The sequence below is a fragment of the Aulostomus chinensis genome, chromosome 15, assembly GCF_037954235.1.
Source record: "Aulostomus chinensis isolate RoL2024-O1b breed Wild chromosome 15, RoL_Achi_v1.0, whole genome shotgun sequence".
In the NCBI taxonomy this organism is placed as follows: domain Eukaryota; kingdom Metazoa; phylum Chordata; class Actinopteri; order Syngnathiformes; family Aulostomidae; genus Aulostomus; species Aulostomus chinensis.
In genome coordinates this window covers 1963031-1983502 of record NC_141334.1, presented here as the reverse complement: position 1 = coordinate 1983502, position 20472 = coordinate 1963031, and the positions used below count along the sequence as shown (strand labels likewise).

Here is a 20472-nt window from a genome sequence, read left to right as displayed (position 1 = left end):
TTGTTGAATTATTCAGAATAATGCCAATAAAAGCAGCCCCGACAAATAAACTCTAATGATAAAACATTGCTGCTTTTATTTTGAAGGCTCTGGAAGTGCTAATGTCCCGGGATCTCGCCTGCTAAAGCAGACCTGCTCAATTTGTTGGACATTTATAGCTGCTTTTGCTATTATTTCACAACTAGTTAGATTATTAAGCAATAAAAGAAATACCGGTTGTGTTTATTGTCCACTACAGAAGATTATCGATGATGACTTGCATCGTTAAGTCGTCTCAATAATGGTATCAGCATCAATAAAAAGGAACGGTCCCTCTCTCTGTGACAGAGTGTACCGGACAAACACAGCACGCCTGCCAGGAACCACACAGAACATCATGTAACTATAAAACACACGTGCTGCTGGTTCTCGCAACCATCACACGGCCAGAAATGACTTGATGTTGTGAGCAAACAGCGCCGAAGATAAGAAGAGATAATCTTTAGAGGGTTGGGGGGGTTGGGGGGAGGGGGGGGGTTCGACGGGCCATCAAAAGCAGAGCAACATGTTTGCTCCCGATGATATTGTTATCGAAGGAGGGAAGGAAGAAATCAAAGGGAAGCGAGAGAGTGCGAGGAAGAGGGAGGAAACAGATGAAGACAGAGAATATTCAGGTCGCATCTGACAGCTTTACGGTCTGTCGCGCCGAGCGGGATATCTAGGGACGTGGCAAAGCAGACAAATATTGACTTGAACACACACACACACACACACACACACACACGGCCTCTACATGAAGCCTTTAAATTCAACCCCCTTCAGAACAGATGAGCTCACGTTGCAACATCCGTCGCCGTTTCAGCCGACTCACTCTCTTAATCCATTTCTCCTGTGAAACAATTTGTTTGTCCAGTAGGTTGCAGACAGTTTCCTGCCCTCGCTGTTCCCTCCACTGTTTGTTTCTCCTTTGCCTTACTTTCTCTCCACCGCCGGGACATTTCCAGAGTTTTGGGCCCCTGAGACATGGAGGGAACCTCAGTCCATTCATGCATCCCTCCCCTCCCCTGCTTCATCCACCTCTTCCTCCCCCTTCATCCAGGTTCATCTCACACTGACTCAAGTCTGAAAACTCCCTGTTTAGCTTTCTAAAGTAACGCCATCAGATTACACTGAACAAGGATGACCTTCTAACAGACGGCCTGCTCTGACTGGGTTCTGGGATGAACCGCCACACTTCTCCTCGTGGGTCAACCCGTCTCAGATGGGGTCAGAACCCCCTTCAGAACTTGGTGATGTGTCACTGTGAAGGCCTTTCATTAAACCGTGTAACTGTGGTGAGGCGGCCATGTTTGCTACTTGGCAGTGACACCGGGTTCTCTTCACCTGGGTTGTCAGGAAGTGACGTTGGCACCACAGAGCCGCATTAGTCCAGTATGATCACAACGAGTGCTGCTTCCAACTGGGATTTAATAGGAATAAGGAGATTAAAATAATGCCGAAGTGACGACATCATGATGCTGATTTGTTCCAAGTATAAACTCGTGTTTTGTCCTGTCTTTCCAGAAGACAAGAAGGAAGCAACTTTTAAAATGCTGGTTTTCTGAATGGATTTCTGATTTGTTGAGCTACAGTCGGTCTGACACAAGTCTAACAAATTTCTTTGCGTTATGCCACACAAGTTGTCGATACAAACAATAAACAATGGATGAATTAGAGATATAGAAAGAAGAGGGAAGACTAAGAAAAAAAAGAGTAGGCAGGATAAAGCTAATAAAATAGGAAGCTTATTCCCTAAACTTGATGAAAAGATCGCCCGCCTTCTTTTTAACCTGCAGAACAGAACAAACAACAGTTTGAGTCACCGACTGTCGGCTGGATCACCGTGAACTTTTATAATTACTTCAGAATCCACGTTTGCACTCTCTCACTCACTCACTCACAACACTGTTGTCAGTTATAATGAATTAAATCAGATCCAGGTTGTTAAAAGGAGTAGAGTGTCATTACGCTGCCGTTGCCAGACACTGACCAAATGTTTCACAACCCCCCCAACCATCTAGCCCCCCTCCCCCCTTCCCGGCTGCCCCTTGAGGTGAAAGGTGCCATGTGTTTTCAGCTTTGCTTTCAACCCCCCTCTCTTTTCAAAAAGACGCAGGAAAATGAGGCTTTGACATATATCCCGTGTGCCGCTGCAGGCCACAGTGGATGCAGGGATGCCTTCAGGGCCAGTGTGTGTGTGTGTGTGTGTGTGTGTGTGTGTGTGTGTGGTGAGGGGTGTACATGCATGTGTGTGTGGAGGAAGGAAACAAGAGCTGGATCCAGAGAGGAACCACCCCTGGGCGCTCCTGGTGTGAAGAGGCAGGAAGTAAGTTAGGCTGCTGGGCCAAAGTGGAGCGTTTCTCACAGCCTGGGGGTCTGGTATTAATAGACCGGTCGGACAAAGGTGGGTGGGCCTCTGCTGGAGTACATGCTGACATGTGTGACCCACTCAAGCTAAACTTTAAATTAACTTGAATTTCAGTCCAAACAAACTGATCTGATGCTTGAGAATGCACGATGCCATGATGGGAAATGATTTAAGGTGTTCCGACTATTCCCAAGTAATTTTTAAAACACATTTTTTGCCAGGTTGCAAGTCTGAATGAAGATTATTTTGCAAAATCCTGAGGAACTTTATCACGGGCATTGGATTTGTCTAATGAGCTAATCAACCGTCGCCAGCAGAGGCACATGATAGAAAGTGTTATTTGTAACTGGGCTTCTTTTTTTGTGTTCTTCCCTCAGAATCCTTGGAAATTTTTGATGATTTGCTTCTCACTTTTCTTTCTTTCTTTTTTTTTTTTTAAAGCAGAAACAAGAAATACAGAGCTTCATTTTAAGGCTGTTCTTTAGCTGTGTGTCTGGTAAAAGTCTTTGTTACAGACTCGGGTCGTTCCTCCACCTCAGCGGTTCAGGGCTGGTGCTGCTTTAGTGAGAGGGAAAAGCTCTTTGGCATGCAAAAGAGAAAAAAAAGTGTGTTTGTGGGGAAGTTATGAACATTGTTCAGGCTACGGTCACGTTAGCTTCGGTCACTTAAAGACATCAAACTGGTTGAGGATCATGAGTTCCACTGTTTATCTGTCTGGTGGTTGAATTCTTCGACTGGCATCATCGTCCTCACGCCGCTCGCCGGCCCGAAGTTGCACATAACAGCATCTTTCTTCTCAGAGTGCCGGGAAGACATTCAGACAGACCTGAGACGCTGACCAGCAGTTGAACCTTTAGCCCCGTGACCATCACACGCTGCTGCTCCACCAGCTGCTGGGAATGCAGCAATTGACATCATCTTTACAGTGCTGTAAATGCATTTATAGTTCAAGGGATGAGGAGGCTGGCGGGCCGCGGCAGGAAAACTCATTTCGGTTGCCGTTTGCACATGTTGGCGGGTGAAACTTGACAGCCGAGCTGCGCCGGAGAAAACCTGCATCATGGACATACAAGTCACCCTCACAGTTTCATGCTAGCTTAAGTGGAAACAAACGCCTACATTACATTTAGTTTTACCGTCCTTCTGTCCAGTACAGTGAAGCAAAATGGCCACATAAGCAGAGGAATAACACTCTGGCTCTGCCTCCCCAGGCCAATAACCTGTAAAGATTTAGTGTTTAGGGCCCATTATTTCCTGCTTTCAAGTCACACATTGTCAAAGGCAACGCTGAGTTTATTAAGGCAGGAGTTGTGGGGCCAGAGTGGGAAGCAGGGAATACCGTGGTCGCTTGGGTAGTAAAACTGTGACAAAAAGAAGGAATGAGGAAAAAACTGAGGGCTGGAAGGATTTAACACCTTTAAATACCCTAAAATCTGGTAACAAAATAATCATTCGAGAAAAATGAACCATCGAGACACCAACGGGGTGATGGAGGCCGAGCTGTGTGGCTTTTGGAAATCTTAACAACAGGAAATTCTTAAAACACGCCATTTTTCTTTACAGCTCTCAGGTGCATTGATTTACATACTTGTTTGTTTTGTTCGACTCCAAAAATCCTCTCTTCCACCCCGTTAAAACTTCCACATAAAACTTAATAAGCGCTGACTTCAAACACGCGAATCGGATCAATTAGGGAAAACGCACAACAAGAGCTATTTAGAGGAATACACATACATGAAAATAGCACAAGATGTGTAGTTGTCAAGGCTGTGTTATCTGCCAATTGACACCATACAGCGGTTACTAGCTCTTTTCCATTAAGTCATCTGTTTCCCCCAAATGGGGTGTCAGAGTGAGGATATTATTTGTTGAGTGAGAGAGGAAAATCTCAGCGCAGATGACATTGAGATCCAATTAGTTATCAGTTATTAGAGCTGCTTTCAATTTGAGCTACGAAAAAGTTATGACATGCGTGCTGCGCTGGATAAATATAGTCCTGAACATTCTGTTATCTGTTCTGTTTTGTCGTCTCAACGCCGCCAAGAGAAGCAGTCAATAACGTGAGCTGAAGTGGCCCCGGCTGTTAAAACTGTTTTGGTTTGGGGGCTCGCCGACCCTCGTCCTCCTGCAGACCCGTCACTTTGTGCACGGGCCGCTGCACAGCTCGGATATAAATACAGCAGAACTGATACTGTAGAGGCAATGACAGCTCCGGGCAGGCGGCCAAAAGTAGGGAAGTGTGTGTGTGTGTATATATGTGGGTGGAGGCAGTGGAGGTGGGGGGGGGTACAATCAGCTGAGGCAGAAATAGGCCAAATGGTGACTCCACGGTTCAGAGGGTTCGCCTGTCCTCACGCGTTGCTCTCTGGATGTTTTTCACTTCTGCTCCTGCTGTTACCTCACTCTTGCTGTGCTTGCGTAGGGTATATTTCACCTCCAAAATAAAGGTACGCAGAAGTCACCAGCAAAGTATGAAACGCTGGTGTTTTAAATCCACCGAAACAAACTGAAGAAAGTGGGATGTAAACCCGTCTGACGCTGCACACGCAGAAGCTATGCTCGCTTTTTGGTTTATTCTGCCGCGTGACCTCCGACGTCATTGATGAAAAGTGGTAAACCAACTTAAAAAACAAAAGCAGCCACGTCAGTGTTTGCGTGGTTAATATTTTATACAGAGAAGTAAAGAAGCACCACACTGGATTTGTGAGCAGAAAGCCAATAAAACATCAGCAAACAATTCATCTGCTCGCCGGTCGTCTTCTGTTGAAACGTCAGACAGAATCGAACCTGAGACGTACAGAACAGAAACATCTCTCAAAGTCCACTGATATACTATGACAGAATGTCACGCAGGTGCGTGTGTGTGTTCTCCAGCGCCACCCAGCGGTCGCTACATGCAGAATCCACGTAAGATCCCGGTTCAGAATCCTGTTGCTCAGCACAATGGCCCGCGAGGCTCTGGTCAACACACTCACTGCTTTAATTCATTTATTTGGAGTTTGGAATGCAAATGACATCAAAACTAGATTGTGTTCTCGAGAAGGAAGGAATCCTGTTTGTGGACAAAGGCCCAACCAGACACAAATATTTGTAGCGTATAAGCAGAAACTTCAGATTTCCCTGAATCCTGCCCGGCAACCCGGAGGTCGATTGATGTTCTTGGTTGTTGTTGTGCACAAACAATTCTTAGATCTTATCTGATTGCATGAGCCTTGATGTCAAATAGAATATCATCAGTTCATAGGCATGCAATGACGTCCCCATATTTAGGACTGAGCGGCATCTCAATTCAATAGATTCCCCTTTCAGTATCTGGCGCTAAACAAATATGGGGTCAAACTTCCTTGAACGGCCGACAACCAGTGCATGTTTTCATGACGTTGATCTACAAGAGTGAAAAGCCTCAGACCGACACTCGGCCGCGCCGTCGCTCACTCAGTGCCTCAGCATCATAAAGAGCTCTGACCTGAACGTGGATGACGGGTCGGGACGCTCCGTCAGCTGGACGCGCTTCAACCAGCCTCACTTGGAATTGCATGCAACGTTTTTAATCTTCGTCTGAAAGCGGGTGACAGTTTGACAGTAACATCTGTACTGGCACATGTTGCACTCATTACGTCTCCCGGTCGAACCCGCGGAGACGTCTCTGCATATTTGGTGGACATCTACAGCAGCAAAAACTCCTTCCACGGCACTTTCATTTCCCTTTAACGTTTGTTAAGAAGAAGGAAACGCGGACCGCCAAGGCTGAGAGCCCCCCGGGAGAATATATTGTATTGTCAATCACGTTTATCAGGATCAGCACTAATTCCACAACATTAGTTGAGATTATCGCTGGGAACATGACTGGAGGTTTTTCCAGAGGCTTGAACAAAAATCCTGCAACATCAAATTAATATTTCTCATGTAACCTCACAGAGAAACAAACTAAACAACAAAAAAGAAAGAAACACATCACTTTCCTGGAAGTGGAGATGAGTTTAAAGAACCAGAATATTAACAGATCGTCTGAGACGTACGAGAACGAACAGTAACGTCACTGGTCTGCCGACCTGGTTGGTGTTCTGCTAGCTTGAGTGGGAATCGAGGTCAATCTAGCCTGGATGTTTTCACACTGACTGGGCAGCATGGAGGTGGAGGGGGGAGCCGCTGCAGCGGGGTGGAGCTGGAGGAGGGACAGCAACACCTGGAAAGGCTTTTTCATTGGACACTAAATTAATTTAGTCCACGCCCCTGCGAGCAGGACGAGTCATCAAACATGTGATTGTTCATACGGGAGGAGCAAATACAGACATTTTTGGTGTAACAAATCCTCTGATCTGCATTTTATTCTCATATTTGGAATCTCTATCAAGAGATAAACAAACCCGTGGTTCACATCAGAAAACAGCTCCGTTTTGTTGAAATCACACGGAATCACCGTCACACCGATTCTTTCACTGTGCGTGATTTCACTCCGACATATTTAAAGGCAGTTCATCTCATAAACAGGCTTTTCATTGTCGCGACTCTTCGGTCCCTAACCTGTGAATATAGGGATGAAAATCAGGATTTAAGAATGTCTCGCAACTGATGTGTGAAGCCTGAAAGTCTGAATGAGCCAAAATAGTCAACTAGTAGTTGTGAATCAATAGACCCTGAACCCCCCAGCCCCCCCGCCCCTACATCCTCCGAGGGGGTGTCCAGAAAGCCTGTTTACTCCTGGATTGAAGTGATTTTCCCTGTGACCGGCCATATTAGTATTCCTTGGCCACTTGCTTGTTTTCAACAGTTATAACACAATATCCATGCTTTGCTTTTATGTCGCACCTCCCAGTGGAATTAGTAGCATAAAAGCAATCCTTATGTGTCCCGGCTACTTCCAGATGGCTTTGGGAGTGCTTTTATCTTCTCCCTCTGCCTCTCTCTCTCTCTCTCTCTCTCTCCTTTCACTTTCTCTTGCTTTCTTTCTTCCCCCCACATGAAAGTGCCGTCGGCAGATCTTTGCTTAGCCGGGTTCATTCTCTCTTCATCCGAAAATATAAAAGTTTCAAAGAGCATTTCATGAGGGAGCTCTTCCATAAATGGGATTCATAGCTTTCTAATCTGCGCTGCGAAATTGATCTAAAAAGTTTCCCAGAGCTATTGGCCAACTTACATAATGCAATAAAGAGTCCTGCCTGAGAGAATATTTACTTTTATTACTATTTGTGTCACAAACAATCCCCCCGCTCTGGTTCCCGGGACGGGACTGTGACAGAATCTAGATCCCACGCAAAGACATTTCATTCAAATGTACAAACTGATTTTCAGATGTCAAAGCAAAAGCGACTCTTCAAAACGCATTCTTAAATGATTCGAGGCCGAGCGAATCAAATGTCGCCACGTTCTGGACCCAAAGTTGACTCTGGATGTGGCGCGGACCCAGTTTTAAGTGCTCAGCGGGGAACCTGACAGATGCTCTCCTTGATGCTCAGACACCTCTCACAAGCATTTAAACACAAGGAACCCTGAGGACTTCACTATAAACAGAACTTTGTATGGTTTTTTTAATGGTTAAAGAGTTGCAAGTTGCATAAAAAAATATCAAACTGCAAGAAGCTGAGGAAAAAAGATGCACGAAGGCAAGAAGTTGTATAAATGGGAGGGATGAGCAGGAGCATTAGCTTAGCATATAAAAAATAGGAAAATGAAGCACCAGGAATATATAAATCTCTATGTCAAGAAGAGCGAACCGCATTTCTGATGATTGAAATGAGAAAATTAAAGGTGATTCTTTACTGAGTTTCAACACTTGGGGGAACCACAGGGGTCACCGGGGGGGGGGCGTCAGCAGCCACCATGTTGAGAACCCTTCGGAGCGCGGCGTCCGGACCAGTTAGAGACAACGGCATCAGTACGAGTGTTCAGTCAGCTGACTGTCACATGGCGCCGCTGAATGATAAACGAAAATTTGATGAAGATGTGAAGAGCAGCCTCGACAGCCCCGCGTCCACCTGGAGGACTCGGCGGGACACGTGAGCGACTCGTGTGAAAGCTGCTCCGTGTCACACACACACTGTCAAGACTCAGTGGCGGAGCCGTCATGTTTAACTGGCCCCATTTGTGCCGATGTCGGTGCATACCAAGACTCATTAGAGAATCTGCCAGAGCCGGTGAAAATCTAATAGCCGGCGTGAACATATGACACAGTTATGTCATTACCAGAACAAGGTTTTACTGTCAGACAAAGCGATGCAAACAAGGACAATGTCTCGTCTTTCCTGGAAGGACTCGGCCACACGCTGCCACAGTGACCCGCTGTTCACTTCCAGGTGCGACGCTCCGCACAGCTCATGAGCGGACGACGAGTCCATGATGGGAGAGAGGTTTGTTACAGGAAGCTCAGCAGAGGACGATGGCCAATGAGCGTTTTTACCCCCAAAAAGTTGAGAAATATTATTTTTTTACATGTCGCCGTTTCTTGTGTCCAAACGGTGTCAATTACTTTTGTTTATGTTTCACTTTCTCTCTAATTTCTTTCTTTTAGGGATCATTTTTCATCTCTTCGTTGGTCAGAACTCAAACCCAAACACACAACGAGGGTGTGACGCGCACACTTTTTTTTTAGGACACCAGTTGCTTTGAATAATGTTTTGAGGTGTGCAGAAGTACGTGAGCGCCTCCACTTCAAGAACTAGTTTTCATTTTGGAGCGTGGAAGGAGGACAATGTGCCCGTCACCACAGCGGCTTCTACAAATGTGGGCACTCCAGCTCTACCGGCAGCGTCATGGCGACGGTCACCACAGTGGAAGCGCGTTGATTTCCTCCACAGCACAAACTCTGCATGAAAAGCAGCTCAGTCTTCTTCTGTGAGCCGTCCTGGATAAATGTCCCACCAGTTAGTTTTTGCTCTTTACGCGCACGTGTATGTGTGTGTGTGTGTGTGTAAGGTTTTACAGTCTCACTCATTACATGCACGCACGCACGCGCACACACACACACACACACACACACACACACACACACACACACACACACACACACTCACACTCACACTCTGAGCAACACAAATCCATACTAGCCACAGGCTCCTCTCCAATCTATTTTCTGCTCAGCTGGTTTTAAATGAAGTTATTATGACTCATTAAAATGCCCACAAGCTTGTGGAAGTCGGCCAATTACGATTTAAATTTAGCCTCCTGCTCTCACAACCTTATCTCCCCCCTGTGCTACCCACCTCTCATCACCACGGCTGCTTTTTCTTTTTTTGTTTATGCCCCCCGCCCCCCCCCCCAACACCCTCACCTCGGCACACACGACTCTAACAATATCAAAGAAGTGTGATAAGGTTGTGGAACTTCAGCGATCCATGTGAATATCTCTGTCTTTTCAAAGAGTAATTACATGTATCAAAGTGGAACATATAAAAAAAGAATACAAGGGATTATATCAACATGTGCAGTCCAGATACGCAGCAGCGGCGGCTCCTCTGAAATGTGGCGAATACCACTAATTGCTATACAGAACGGCACGACTTGACCTTGCCAGTACCACACAACCAAAGTCTCTCACACACACACTTTTAAGTTTTTACATAACTGGAGATTTTGTTTTCACACAATAATCCTTCAAATTTACTAGAAAATGCATGTTCTTACTGTCACTGTCACATCTGACATGTCACACAGGTTCAGCGCCTCTGAAGCCTGGCGTGCACAACACGACTGCATGAAGGCTTTCAGGAAGAAGTAGAGACCACAGATAATGACAGATCTAACAGATGCTTAATATTTTAACTCTAGTAGGTTACACTTAAAGGGACATGCCACCTTTAAAAAAAAAAAAAATCTTTATTGTCCGTGATCCCTGAAGCTGGACAAGAAGATAGACACCATTGTCTCCACAGAGGCCGGCTGACCACTAGCTAGCTTAGCACAATCAATAATAATGGGCGGGAAGTGTTAGCATACCTCGGTAAAAAGTCTTCAAATATACTTTTCACCGAAATAGTCGTTGTCTGTATTAATATGACAATTAGCAGAATAGCTGATGTCATCTAGTAGCTGCAGTGATTATGACCACCCGTAATAAAAAGGGAGGGAAACCCGTATATCGAGGTGGAGGGAGCAGCCGATGAACCGTTGGATAGGCAACTACGAGATAACAAAACCGTTATGCTGGTTGGTGCTGTGTCTCAGCTGTTTTAAGGAAATTTAAGGGAACAACTTGCTTCCATTTTTGTCGACAAAAAATGCTAATATGAACCGAAACCTAATCAAGTGATACTGTGCCTAAACCAAACCAAACCGAGCTGAAAATGTGTTGTATCAGGTGGTCAGATGGTTTAAATGTTCTAAGGTCATACATGTCATTTTGTTCGAAATACCTCAAAATTATGAGACGTTCTAATATTCTAAACAGACAGATGGAACTACTTTCCTGACTGGGTGCAGTGATTCGACACAGCACCTCCAAAGCTCCACTGTGAAACTAGTTTGTTTGTTTGTAGCAACTGGCGCTAGTAATCCTGGTCGACTACCTCTGAACACACCAACATCCTGAACCTGATCCATTTGAAGAATAATAACAGAGCTATGCTAACACTTCCCACCCAGTACCATTCATTGCACTAAGCTAACTAGATAGCTAACTAGCTAGCTAACTAGGGTGGGTATCAGCCTCAGCATATTTATTTCACCGGTGCCTTTGGGTCAATAGAGTCTCAAAAGAGGAGGAACGAGACAAGAACTAGTACTGACTTGTGCGCCTCTGAAAATGTTCCCTTAAAGTACATTATTGGTCCTCAGAAGGCCTGAAGGGCACCTGTTGACTCATGGAAAGATCATTTAAAGTGATTCAAAAACACACCGAAGGGGTCATCAGTGTATTAAAAAAAACTCAGTGTGTACTTGGTGTCAGCATCTGTATCGGGAAGGAAACAGTGGTGATGGCACACCTCCTCAAAGAGGGCTAGCGCTAAAAGCCAAGTCCCAAAAACCACAGGATGACTTGGGTGGATGACGGGTTACGACCGGGACCTCGAATCAGCCCTGTCATTCTGCAGTGCTCTTCCTCCTCAGGCCTGCTACGTGTTTGATGACTGAAGTGGAGTTTTATTTTTTCTGATGGCACAGATGTTTCTATTTTTTGGTAACTAAGTAAATATTGTAGCAGGTGGTACGTGATGATGAAGATGAGGAGTGGCGAGTGCTTTAGAAACAAGACTTTCTGTGTCCAGCTAAGTGTCCCGAGGGATTCACAGTCAGCTCTGCCCTTCTGCCTCGGCGGCGCCCTGAGACAGTCTGGAGGACCCTTCGCCTAAAAAAAGACACTCCCGGAATACCTGGAGACTCGACTGAGCGATTCCACCTGATCCCGCTTTAGCCCCCTCGAGCAGCGTTCACTATTCATCGAGTAAGAACACACACACACGACCTAATTTGACATCACACTCTGGAGCAAACATGCAGCTCTTTTCCTTTCCAGTTAATGGTGAGCAGTGTGAGCGTTCTACAGTATCATTCAAATTTCCAGGAGAACAAATTAATTGGCTGCCTTTTGCAATAATTGACTTTTACCACACGCACGCTCACACGCACACACACACACACACGTATACAGACACACACCTCCTTCTCCCAGACACGTACACAGACATGCCGCTCTCTGACAACAAAGCTGCCGGGAGGAGGGAGGGAGGGAGGGAGGGCAGGAGGGAGGGATGATGAAGCGAATCCAAAATTTAATCGACTGTGTTCTTGTTTTGAGCAGAAGGCACACAGTGTACTGTACTGAGAGAGGCCATAAAACTCTCACCAAAAAAAGAAAAAAAAAAAAGACAGCCTTTGGTAGACACACAGACGTTTCAGCAATCACCCTCCATCAAAACACTTTGTCTCGCATACAAAAATAAGACCTGGCATCGGAGCGGAATACCAAATCAGGCCCATTAAGGGAGCAGAGGGGCACTCGCTACTTAGCAACCAAAAGGATTTAAAGCTGCAATATCCCTGTAATAAAAGCTCTAAGATCAAATCGTCCTGGTTTTCCTTTCTTGTCTGAAAATAAGAGGTCGACTTTGAAATTTAACCGTTTGATTGACAGGCCCCGTGAATACGAAGGGAAGGAGGGATGGAAGCGACGATGTTTCGGCCGCTGTTCTGAGAAAAGGTGATTAGAGGACGGATTATTCTATTAGCAGTATTTACTCTGCACACACGCCTGATCTTTCTCACATCTCGTAAAAAACAAAAAGAACGTTAGGCCGAGGCAAGTATGCAACGCCGCCATAGTTCTGCTAATTCAACCTGAACACCATAAACCTCTTTGCTGACGTAAGTCATTTATCACATTGATGATCGGCTGCCTGAAGTCAGAACTTTTAAATCGTTGTCTCATGCATTGCCATTTTTCTGTATTTAAATGACAGTGAATGCACATTTGTTTTCATGCTTTCCTCATTTTTTTCTTAGTCCTTACATCCCGTACGTGACAGACGCAGCGCATTTCACAACCATCAAGTGCTGGTTACAGTTGATGCACTGCAGTTTCATGTTGACAACTGCAGCTGGCAGCAGCTCACTGTTATTTACAGATTAATATACATGATTCATGTATAATCTATATAATATATTGTACAAATGCAGTTAAACATTTCAGTAAAATGCAAATATTTTTACATGCTCTTTATTTTTACAAAGATTTGTTGTGCTACTAAGAACGTACATCAATCTGTTTTATTTTCTATTATTTCTTTATTGTTACTGATCGTGAACGATTCCCACCTTTGGACTGATGAATTGTTTCTGAGTGCATTCATGAGTTTTCATAAAAAAATATAATAAATAGTAAAGACGCATAACATCTGAACAATCATCTCTTTTTACCTCAAGTCATGCGACCGAGGCGTAGACATGGCGCGATCCCATTGGCTGCTGCTGGAGGGAACCATGGAGACGATCACTTCCTGTTGGACTACAAACACACCTCACCCCTGACATAACAACATCCTGGTAGGACAACAAATAAACCTCCTCCCTGACATGATAACTTCCTGTTGGATCAGTCTACTTCCAGTAACACACTGCAACAGGAAAATGATAATAAAAACTCGCAATAATGCAACATTTTATTGAATATTGAAGGAAGACATCCTTTTTTAATTATGGATCACTGTGAATAGCAATACTTGGCTCTGCCATCACACAATCCTAAACCCATCATGAGACCATGAGCTGTCCTTGGTCACATTTCTCGGCAGAGCAAATTCCTCTTCCAAGAACGCAGCTACAGGTGTCTGCTCAATTCAAGCTGAGCAAAATTACATTTACAGCAACAGGCTGCGTGGTGCGTATGCGCCTGCAGACACGGAGCCGTCAGCCTGGTCCGCCAGCGACTCCACCACCCAGAGGATCATCCTTCACGTACTCCTCAGCCGGGCTATTTTTATGTTTCATTTCTCTAAAAACACTGCTTTTCCCAGAAACCCTCAGAACAGGTACAGCAAGTCCTGGCTAAAGAGCGCAGCTGCTCAGTGTAACACGTTTCCAATGAAGCCCCATTACTCCGGATGCAGGCCAAACAAGTCTCCCCATCCCACCCCCGTCCCTGGCTCTGCTGGAATAAAAATATCAGTCTGGCAGCACAGACGGATGCTACAGTATAATAAGTCGACCCCTGCATTGTCCCCGACGTGCCCTCCTCTCGTGTAATAGAAGCCAGCTGAGACGTGCGCGGCGGTTTAATCCCACCGCTGCTCGGAACAGAACATCAACAGGTCACTGGAAGTATTGCACACGCAGCTTTAAGTTGCAGAGCAGTTACATTCTGCTCCCGAAGCGTGACCTACTGCTGTTTATCCACGCCGTCTGTCGTCCTGAGATAATGTACCCTGGGTATATGTGTGTGTGTGTGCGTGTATGCGTGTGTGTGTATGCGTGTGCATGCAGGACTAAACATCAGCTGTGGTAAAAATGTACAAACCGCTTAACACTTTGGGCCATACTTTTATTTTTTTCTGAACTACTTCTTTTCCACTACTTGCTTTTAATAGCACTCACGCCCCCACCACCCTTCCCCTCCTGTCTCTCATCTCTCTCTCTCTCTCTCTCTCTCTCTCTCTCACACACACACACACACACACACACACACATATTTAGGAATTTGCGGCCTGGAAGGCAGTCAAGTTTCATTAATTTCTGGGTTTGGGTACAGTACAGTGTGTTCCTGGACTCACATCTGCGAGTGATCATAAATACTGGAATGCTGGCAGAACATCCAGACCTGCCGGCACAAATATGTCGTCATCACTGTGAGGGAAGAGCCGGCGCCGGGCCAAAACAGCCGACCGGCCGTCAGCCTGAACAGCCAAACAAATGCAACAGGGTTAGAAGCAGAGAGAGGGAGAGGGAGACGGAGGAGAGAGGATCCAGATTCTTCACGTTTCTCCTCATCTGGACATTAACACCCCCCCCCCTCCAAATCTGGATCGGATCTTAATTCGGGGGAGCCAAAAAAAAAAAAACAAGTCCGAGGTCAAGTCAAGTCAAGACAAGTTCTTAGTTAAGACAAGTCAAGTCTTACCTGCAGTGAGAAGAGGACAGAAGTAGAACCATGTTTGTTCTCAATCGCTGGCTCACTCTCACACGAATGCGTCTTGTTTCAAATCTTAAGAGTGATTTTCTCGTTACAGGTTATTTTGTTTATTACAAACAAAAACACACTGCATTCATTGTTTTTGCTTTCCAAATATGAAGTAGACGGTGAAGCAAAATTGACAGCTGTTAAAATTTCTTGCGATCAGAAGCGTCGTCTGGCTGAGGTTTGTACTTCTTTAGGTGTGAGACGGGACAAATGTACTCCCTCGGCTGACAGAGAGACAAAAGCAAACGCGCTCAAGTGTTGAATCAGCTGTGACACACGCGGGCCTGGAGCGCCTGCAGATCGCCGCGACCATCCCGTCGACGGACGCCGGGCTTGTTTCCCACTTGCACTGGAACGTTGACGTGTTTTTAAAATGTCTTTCATTCTTTCACAGCTGAGTCCAAAATAAAAATGGCATCAAATTATCAACGTGGATGTAATTAATCACCAACGTGGAGCGACACAAGGGTTCAGGGAGGAGAGACGGCCGAGGCTTCATTACAGCTTATTTTCAAAAAACGAATCCTGAACGAAAAAAACTTACATTTGATTTTCATTGTCATGTATTTTTCTAGACATTTAATTGGAAAAAATTAAAAGCATTACCAATACTTCAAAAGTAAATCAAATGTAAATGGAAGAACTGTCTTCTGTTAGTTGTTTTGTATTCAAAGTCACAACCCATATTCAGGTAAACAGCGCGGCTGTTTATCCGTCTCCAGATGACCACAGGAAACCCAACACATCCCAGCTCCGGTCAGGCTGCTCGTTCCACCTGCCGCCGCCCTGCTGTTTGCATGAGGGTTTAACGCTTGTTGCTTTTCTGTCTATGTCACACGTGGCGCCTGAATCACTGAAACACCGCAGCCGCTGGTGTCTCTAAGTTGGCTCGGAGCAGGACGCCACAGACGCGTCTCCTCTCCTCCACAGGAGGAAAACGTTTTCATTTTGAAGATTTTCACAAAATGACTTGATAAAGCAGTGCTAGACAAAGGGCAAGATTGCTTCACTGAGACAGGAAATGACATCAGACCACGTTTGTACAGTGCTAAGCCTCCAATTTAGCGACTAAGAACCTTCATGTGGACATTAGCGCCCCCTCTGGTCAAAAGTAGGGCTGACTGTAAAACTTCTGCCTCTGCTGCTTCATAATCAGAATGTAATTTTTGTCTGATTTTGCTGAAATACTTTTGCTTTCTTTTATCATTTAAATGTGACAAAAATGTGAACATTTTTTGAATAAAACAAGCTGTAGTTTAAAAATTCCCATTTTATGTAGTTCTCCTTTTTTCTTTTTTAAATAACAAACAACACCCAGGGCCCCCCTGCCATTCCTTGACGGCCTGCTTGTGGGCTCCAGCCCCCACTTTCACCACAACAACCACAGCTGTAGATAAACCTCAAGTCTCTGGCCGATGTTTTACCACTGCAGGTCAAATGGAGGCGCCAGTATCAAACTGACACGGCTACTGAATGAGTTTAAAAAGTCCTCGTAGAGGTTCAAAGTGGCGCCTTCCGGTGGTGGGATCATTAACGAGCCTCCCCACATGATCAAACCCATAATGGTGGATCATTAAATATTCTTTTTAGCTCCCTCGCTAACTAGCAAAGATAACGGCGACAGCTCAGCTGCTGGTCAAATGAAATCGTGTCACTTTTAAAAATGTGCTTTTTCCTCTAATGCGCGCGCGCACACACACACGCTAACGCATAGACGCCTAATCCAGCAACCCTTTACCATGTATACATCCTGTAAACGGAGGATTAAGCCTTCAGAGCTATAAAGGCAGCGGGCTGAGAAGTTGCTGGTAACAGAGACGAGGAAACGACTCATCTGTAATCTCATTACGCCGCATCGGTTCGCTCAGAAACAACACAGTGAATCATATCAGTGCGGCCTGGCGAGTGAGGACACACACACATGGATTCCATCTTCAACAAGGTTTGATACGTTGAATGTGATGCTGTTTGACAGCTGCATATTTACCGTTCACTTAATTGAAATTACATCGGTTTGGAGGTGGAAGACCTTGGAAACACACAACTGCCAAAACTGACTGGAGGGTATTGGGTTAGGGGTCACACGTCAACATGCTTCCCTTCAAAATGCTGCAGCACGGAATAATTATCATAACTCACAACCGCCCGAACGTTTTTAATTCTGGATTCATTTGATAAGTGATTTAAATGTCAACTTTTGCTCAGTGTTTGATTTGGCTCCACCGCTCTGAGCTTCAACAGCCAGAGTTCTGATTAGAGCTCTGGGATTTCTGAGCATTTTAAAGTCCAAATCAAACTGCAAGCTCCTGTATTGTGTCTCATTTCATGGAAGAACAGGTTAATCAGGAGGGGCGGAGCAAATTCGTTACAACGCTAAAAGTGCGCGCGTCATGGACCATCAAAGGGAGACAGCACCCATCAAAAGAATGAAAAAAGATTATTTTCTATTACTTTTTTGTCTGTCTGTTTGTTTGTTGCAACCATGACGTTATGGTACAATAATGATAAATACATTAAAGAAAAAAAACAAGTAAAAAAATGAACATGTAATACATTAATAAATGGATCCCACTGTCCTCAAAGTCACTAACTTCTTCTTTTTTTTGAAGAAACTGAACAACAATTCTGATGGTACATCAACTAGCTTGACGCTATTGATTAATACAAGCTGCTATGGGGATGATATTCATTAATAGTCACTATAATGATATTTAATGGACTCGTGTCCCTTTTGCTCATTGTCTGCTTTGGGGATATTTTGTTCTGCAGCTGTTTGTGTTTCCTTTCATTCTCTTCAGTGGAATGTTAGTTATTAGATCTTTTGTCTGTCTTTTGCGGTTGCTGGAATTGAGTTTTTATGTGAGTTTAGACCCCCCCCCCCCCCCCCCGAAAAAAAATTGTGCAAGCTGTAAACTTCAGCTAACACTCAAAGGCGTAGCATGCAACAGCTAGCTGGCTAACTGAAGCTAACAGCTGGATCCCGTGATTGGAGATGAACACGGGATGATGTTGGGTGAGTCTTAAATGGACAAAACAGAAGTTTATGCTTTATTTCGACTGAGGAAGGATCGTCTTTCATGAACGCACGTTTGGAGAAATTATGTTGGACAGTCTGGTCACGTGTAACACTTTAACCAGACAATAGGAAAACAATGACCCTTGGTCTTTCTGACAAGCCTCCCTAGTTGGAATTTGCACAGCTGCACGTAACACCATTATTAGTAGAATATTAATTCTCCATAGTCATGTAAACAGCTTAGTCAGAATATTGTCATTTCTGGAATAAGTGGGAAAAACAGGGGAATGATGTTGGAACACTGAGCGCTTGTGAAGAGAGTCACTGTGAAATGAAGGCACAAGCAGGACTGCTCTTTCAAGACTGGAGTTAAAAATGTGGCCTACATGTTTGCACAGCAGTTCAACACCAGAGGTATGGTGCATTAATTGTTGTTTAAAAATCCTTCTGCCAATTTCATAAAACCACGTCTAAGACCTCAAAATGCACCCAAGAGGGGCTGAGTCACACTCCTAAACCCTGTTCGAACCCCCATCTGCAGGCTTTGGCTCAGCAAAGACTGTCAAACACTAAACGTCAGGCGGAGATTAAAAAACAACAACAACAACAACAACAGTGAGACAGAATGAGATGAGAGAGGGAAAAAAACATAGCTGGCACAAGGTAGACTGTACATACTGTACCCTCACTGGTGGCAGGCAGCCCAGACTGGCGAGCCGCCAATCCTGCCTTCAACAAGCACAGAGAGTCAGACAGTAGACAGACAGACAGACAGACAGACAGACAGCAGAGGGGAGGGAGGAGACAACAGCAGCAGCAGCGGTGGCGACTGAAACGCTCCACCACACGCTGCGCATACCAAACAGCCTCTCTCGCTTCATCTCCCCAATATTCTGTCTGAAGCGAGCTGAAGGATGATGGTGGTGGCAGTGGAAGGGGGGGGGCTGAGGTTGAGGGGTTTGGGACTCGATGAAGTGTCATCATTACAGAGAGACACGATAAGAATCGAGACGCGGTGTCAAACCGAGAAAAGCCTTGAAAGTCAAACGGTGGAGGCGGAGGATAAAAAAAAGACAACAAAAAGTATCAAAGAAGCTTTGCCTGAGCGCCGTCTCTTCCCTAACCGACGCCTGTCTCAACACAAGCGCTTGTCTCGCATTTTACACCCGACCAAAGCGGCTGTGAATCAACACTGATGTGTGTAACAGTACAGGTTGATGCCGCGTGTCAAAACAGAGCTACTCGGAGAGAGGAAAAAAGAGAATGAAAGAGAAAAGTTTGTGCACTTGCTGCCAAAAATACACTGCCCACATCCTCTGCTCGCTCGCTCACCTCTCTCAAGTGTGTGCTTCCTCCTGCAGTTTTCAATGTTCTGTTTTTTCCACTTGATCCCATATAAACACCTGATGTCAAGTACAAAGCGCGATATTATTCGCCTGTTGATGTCAGAGATTTAAATGATCAACAAAGTGAGACATACTGAGGGAGTGAAAACCTCAGATCAGACAAACAAACCCGAACCTTCAACACCGTAACACCGGTCTGGTCTGGAGTCGCTCTGAACCCACCGGGATCCAGCCCGCCGCCAACCCCTCCATCTTTGAGATATTTCAAGAACATTTCCCACTCAGGAGGTGCATCAGCTCGAGATTCAATGGACCTCAATCATCAATCAATCAGCAACCGTCAATCACCCAGAGGCGTTAATTCTGCACGAGCTGAACAATCGATGTCAGGAGCAGGTTAATCGTCATAGGGCTTTGCTTCCTGTCTGTGAGACTGAGATGAGGGTCAAATAAGTCCTCCTGTGCACAAATGTGTGAGAGAACAAAATGACCTTCGAGCTGCTCGGTACCGATGAGGTGACACGTCACCCAAAAAGGTGTATTTGGCTTTTCATGCACTAAAAAAATAGGTGTTTTGCTAAAACACCAAGACTTTTTTTTAACCTCCCACGTCATTTCTTTGTGATTCCAGCATGCAGAAAGAGCCAGCCACGTCTCTTTAGCTAGACGCTAACGGGGACTGACAGCTAACAGCAGCTAAACTTCCTGTTTACCACCCACAAACACTCTAAAGAGCTAAAACAAACCAACTACAACATTTAGCATTCAGCGCTACCATGTTATGTTGTACTTTCAGCCCTATTTTAAAATTTTCAGTGAATTATTTAGCATTTCATCACATCATAGCGCAGCGTGCTAAAATTGTCATGTGACTCATACATGGTGATACGTACATGAAGCCTGATGTACAGATCTGACGGCTCAGGCAGTGAGTTGCAGTTGCAGCTCTACTTTGAAATGTTTTAATATCGTACCACAGTATACGTTGAATCATATCGTACCACAGTATATCGTGGTACAATTGTATCATATTTAGTGAAATATGATCTACATATGCAGTAATTATACTAGTCAGGCCGGAAACAGCAAGTTGCATCTTGAGCTGTGTATTAAAAAAAAT

At 45.0% G+C, this 20472-nt stretch overlaps 1 protein-coding gene across 1 annotated transcript in view; it reads right to left on the bottom strand.

Annotated features, from left to right (window-relative positions):
• Window positions 1-20472, bottom strand: part of zbtb16a (zinc finger and BTB domain containing 16a) — a 129624-nt gene that overhangs the window by 58219 nt on the left and 50933 nt on the right. The window lies entirely within an intron of this gene.